Raw genomic sequence first — 5988 nt, 5'->3', positions numbered from 1 at the left:
CCTGCTCCAGATTATCATGCAGTAAACAAACTGGTTTGGGCCTCTCCTCTCCTCTCCTCTCCTCTCCCCTCCCCCTCGAGCGAACCCCAGGGCCTCCTTCTTTATAGACTGGTGGGATTACCATCTCTCCAAACTGCCAGCTGCCAGACCTTGGATTTCATTCCTTTTTAGCATTGCTGCAAAAAACTGCTGACTGTCTGGATCTGTCTGCGCCAGCTAGTGAAAACACACTACATGTGTCACAAAACTATACAAGCCCTGCAAGCCAAGCCAAGCACTTTGACAAAACACAAACAATGACTCTATGTATTTATGGAAGGGTTTATATTATTATGACCAAGTTCTGACTGTGTTCTTCTCTTTATTTAAGCCTTATTATTTCTGTTTAGTTTGTTTTCTTTTTTGTTTAATTTGGAGTTGAAAAGCTATCTATTTAACTGCTTTGCCTGAGGACAACAGCAGACCAATAAAACATCTGTTTTTTGTGTCTTGTAAATGTGTGTGTGTGTGTGTGTGTGTGTGTGTGTGTGTGTGTGTGTGTGTGTGTGTGTGTGTGTGTGTGTGTGTGTGTGTGTGTGTGTGTGTGTGTGTGTGTGTGTGTGTGTGTGTGTGTGTGTTTTCATTTCTTTATGAAATGAAAATGAATTTATTCAATTGTAGGTTATGCCAAATCAACCACAGACTCAAACTCTTTATTGTGTTCGGTTAACTTGAGTTACTACAAGTTACGTTGGTGAAACGGAACGACCCCTGTCAACGGACATCTGCTATGCGGGAGCGTGGGGCATTGCATTGTGGGACTTATTATTGTTTTCCCCATGATGTCCATGTCCGTGTAATGTTGTTTCAATGTCTCTGCTGTCTGCTTCTAATCAATCAGCCACACGGCCTCCTGTTCTCCTTCCCCTTTACAAAATAAATGAGCATGAACAAAAGCCACAGCGTACTATATAGAACAGTGGTTCTCAAAGTGGGGTCCGGGGACCCCCCAGGGGTCCTTGATTAGTTAAAGCTGCACTATATGTAACTTTCCTCTTCTGTCCCGGATTTTAACCCGGTTTCCTGCGCAAATGCAATTTTACCATTGAGCTAATAGCACCAGTAGAAGCCCTAGAAGCATACCCTACTTGCTCAGGGGATAAATTGAATCTTGACCATCAGGTCAAAATTCGCGTCAGATCCTGTGTCTAGGTGAGACATGACCTTTGACATGATCTAAATGTCTCAATAGAAGAGCAGGGAGACAAAATACAACCACCCCAACTGTGTAAGTTATATTGTACTAACATACTCTACCATACAGTTTGGACAACATTACATTTTATTCATAAAGAAAAGTTACATAGTGCTGCTTTAATATACATCACAATCAGTTCAACGACTTCAAATCTATTTTATACTTTGGCTATTAAAAAATTGCAGATCTACGAGCTCACAACACGTCGAAATGCTACATGTTGTGAGATTGTAGATCTGCTATTTTTTAAAGATTTGGAATGCATCATTTTTTATTATTTTATGTACATAACATACGTCTTCTCTTATGGGGGCACCTGGCACAAATTATTTTCAGATGGGGGTCCGCGGCCAAATATACATATCACTTCGGGGGTCCCTTGACTTGAACATTTTTGAAAACCACTGAGTTCTTCTACTACAGTACTCTGACACAGACTGACCCCCATACTGTACAAACCACAAACTGTCCCCTCTCGACTAAAATGCGGGCTGAGATATAGATAGAAGCATTCTGTCTGTTCATCAGTGACCCTTACAGTTGACTTTTCATTGGGCTTACATAACAGTGACACAGCCAAAGAAAATACAAGGGAAGTGTGAGTGCATGGAAATCATAGCCGACATAGATAAAAAACCCATTCCCCAGAGCATGACTCCTTCTTCTTTTTCTTTTTTTTGTCTTATCCTAGGGCCTGCATGCAGGGAACCGCGCTGGACTATATACTGGTATGCAGGAAATAGATACTTTAAGCTGAGATAGCCTCTATATTATATCCACTCATTGGAAATACAAGCTGTCAGTATTTCCTTAAAAGCACGTTTCCTTTGATTTTTCAACACTGGCGACCCGAAAGAAAATAGCTACGTTTGCGCGGATGGGGGTCGATGGCAGATGGAGAAATTGATGATGTAGCTTAATCGTCGCGGTCGGGTGGAAACCAAGTATATGTCCGAAACCTTTCAGGAAATGGAAAAAAATAACCTGTGTTCCAATGGAGCCAATGTATTTATTTAGTCACAAGCCCCTGTTAATACTTTTCATTGTTAACCACTTTGTTTTCTGAAAAGAGCATAAAACTAGAAAATGTGCTCCTCGGAGCACAAGTCTCCGCCAGCAGACCCGTGCTATTTTAATAGCACGGGTCGTCTTGGTAGAACGGGTCGTCTTGGTAGAATGCGCGTGGTTTTTGGTGTTCTGCAGGGGCGACTGAATATGTAGTGTCTGCATCTAAAAGATGTTCTTCTTGAAGCAATGTGTCATATGGGAGTCGTCGTAATTGACTGGTTTGTTCAAATGCTTGTCTGTCTTCTTCATCTTCATTGTCTTGAACAGTTTCAGCAGTTGATTGGTGTGTTTGATCTATGTCAGTTTTCTCTAGTGCTACATAATGTATTTGATCAAGGCGGCCAATTGTTACAGTATTAAGACTTCGGCCTTGTTGTGGGATCAATTCAACTCTATAGTCCTCTTCTGTGTTACTGTTGTAGATGAGTATGCTTTCTTAGCTTTGGCCTTCTGCGCCTTTGCTTGACCAATGTTAGGTGTTCTCAGAGGGACACACACACACACGCACGGACGGGTGATTTGGACTGGAAGGTACTGTTCCAATCAAGACTGATTGATCCTGTCTTACCTCACTTCAAGTAAACGGCTTTTTGAAGTGACACACCTATTTATAGGATTTTATTTCGTCATGCGTCCCTCTAGCCAATCAAAGGCATTGGTGTCAACATATTGACACGTGTCACGTGGAGCTTGACCAATGTTAGCTTGGCTAAAAATGTTTGCTCACACACGGCGGGACGAAGCGAAAACATACTCTCCACCTACGGCGGAGACAATAACCATAGACTGTAAAAAAAAATATGGACACAGGGAACGGTGACGTCACCCATTGGTTTCTACAGACCTGTTTTTAAGCCACTATTTCAGCAAATTCAAATCCACCATCTTGGAATTTCCGGTCCGAAAAACAACCAGAAATGAATGCTATTGGCTGAAAGGGCAGCAGGGGCGGGTCTTCACTCAGTAGCGCCAGTAGAAGCCCTAGAAGCATACCCTACTTCATCATACATTTTTAAATGAAGTATTTATGACTAAGGTAATAAAATCAAGTGTAAAGTCCGGTCAAATACCCATTGAGATTAATGAAACACCTGCTGCAGCCAGCAGAAAGGGAAATAGCGACACCTTCTACAATGGGAACTGTGGCGTGACTTCCTTATTATAGCTTCATTTTTCAAAACCCATCTGACCACGTAACACGCCAGCCGAAGTGGTCAGATGGGTGGCCCGTGTGCATTTTCAGAACCTGTTTAGTTGTGTTCCGGCTTGGATAAAAGGAACTAACATTAAGGTCCTATTTATCAGCATCACAATGAAAAAATGTTTTTGAAAATGTGTATAGAAAAAAAAATCAATGACATTTACCTAACATAAATTTGGAAATATAAATGTTATGTCATCATTCAAATCTCAATATTTTGCCAATTATTTGGGGGCCCACTTGCAATATCCTCCCGGCCCACTAGTGGGCGCCAGTCTACAAGTTGAGACCCATGTGTATAAAGATATACTTTATTCAAGACAGCGTTGATTGATAATATTCATTTTTTTCTCACATGAACGTTTCATCTGTTTTGTTCTTCAATGTGGGAGGCTTTCTACATCTTACTTCGGGGGGGAATCGTATTGTTTTGTCAGCATTTTGACACATTAAGTTAATGAGCCAGCTCAGGATGTAGCACAGGTGTGTTTCTTCTCAACTATGGGAGGTCCTCCCGGCTCGTTAAATAAAGTGTAACTGCTAAAACCGCTTTATGAGTTCTGCCATAAAAATTGTTACAGACACGTAGAAGCTCCTGAGGTGAAGCTACCCGCTGAGCAGGGATCAAATCAGACATATTTTGGACACAGGACAGGAGCTTGTAGAAAGGCTATTTCAGGTATATTTGCAAACAGAACTTAAGAGAAAGTTATTTGCTGAATTACTGCCGTACGAGGGAATCAAATATCTCATATCTGGTTTTGTTCTGGGATTCCTTGGTGTGTCTGATGCAGGGACAGAAAATATGGGGTCAACTTTCACTTCTGACCTCCGCCCTTTGACTTTGAGGCACTCTCTCACCCCTTCGCAAAGGAAAACGGAGCCAAGTGTCTGTGTCTTCAGTAAATTTATCTGTCTGCTCACAGCGCTCCGTCACGCCACTGGACATTCTTTGGGTAACGTGGGAGTCAAGAGAACATAGCATGATCCATGATGATTTAACTGCCTTTAGCTCACAAGCAAGTCTTTGTTCCGGTCATGTCTGTTGTTCGTGCACATTAAACAGTTTCTGGACGACCACACTGAGCCATCTCTGTGGTTGGTCTGTCGCTGGCCTGGCTGGTCAGCGAGCGAAAAAGCACAAGACAGTGAATCATGTCTGGTCTGCTCTACGACCCCTGACTTTAGACTAGAGTCTATTCTGTGGTCTGACTCACTGAGGGCAAACAGGGAATATTTATGTATGTATATGCGATGGGAGAATCCAGTAGGGCATTCAGAATTCATGTAGATTACAACTGATGCATAGTAAGTATGCAGTCAAGGACATGACATAGAAAGACAGACAGACAGACAAACAGACAGACAGACAGACAGACAGACAGACAGACAGACAGACAGACAGACAGACAGACAGACAGACAGACAGAGCACCGCAGTGACAATGAAACAAAGAAACAGGTAAGGGTAGAGAACAGAATAAGCACTACAGTGGTAAAGTATAACAATATAATACTAGAAAATGTGCTCCTCTGAGCACAGGTCTCCGCCAGGCGAGTACTGTTCCTGATTAATCCTGTCTTACCTATTTATATTACATATTGTGATGTCACGTGAAGCTTGACCAATGTTAGCTTGGCTGAGACGGACACACACACACACACACACACACACACACACACACACACACACACACACACACACACACACACACACACACACACACACACACACACACACACACACACACACACACGGACGGACCTTCGGCCTGGCGGAGACAATAATATCATATAAAGGACGTATGAAGACGACATAACATTCAACCTGACCAGCCCTCTGTGCCTGGGATGGTCAGGTGTGCATAATGATGAAGCCATCGGTAGATAGAAATCAGTGGTGGAAAGTAACTAATTACATTTACTTACCAAGTACTGTACTTAAGTAAAATGTTGAGGTTGTCTTTACTTTACTTGAGTATTTCCAATTTTCTATACTACTCCACTACATCTCAAAGGCAAATATTATACTTTTACTCCACTACAATTATTTGAAAACTTTAGCTACTAGTTATGTTGTAGATTTTGATTATCATTACAAAACATCCATTAACCACTTCAGCCCTACAGTATATATTTCACAATGCATCGCGATGCAACACATTGTGAGCTTGTAGATCTGCTATTTTCAAAAGATTTGTAAACATTTTGAACTTGTAAAATGGGACATTCTGCACAATGAGTACTTTTACTTTTTGGACCTTAAGTATATTTTGATGCCAACACTTTTGTACTTTTACTCAAGTACATTTTGAATATATAGGACTTTTACTTGTAACAGAGTATATTACATTGATACTTTTACTTAAGTAAAACATATGAGTACTTCTTCCATCACTGATAGAAATAGAGACGCTGGTGTCACATTCTATCACCAATAAAAACATCATCAAAATAGACTTAAAGACCTAAACTGGCCATCT

This window comes from Gymnoscopelus braueri (assembly GCF_963280865.1).
Source record: "Gymnoscopelus braueri genome assembly, chromosome: 5".
In the NCBI taxonomy this organism is placed as follows: Eukaryota; Metazoa; Chordata; class Actinopteri; order Myctophiformes; family Myctophidae; genus Gymnoscopelus; species Gymnoscopelus braueri.
This window is presented reverse-complemented; position numbering follows the sequence as displayed.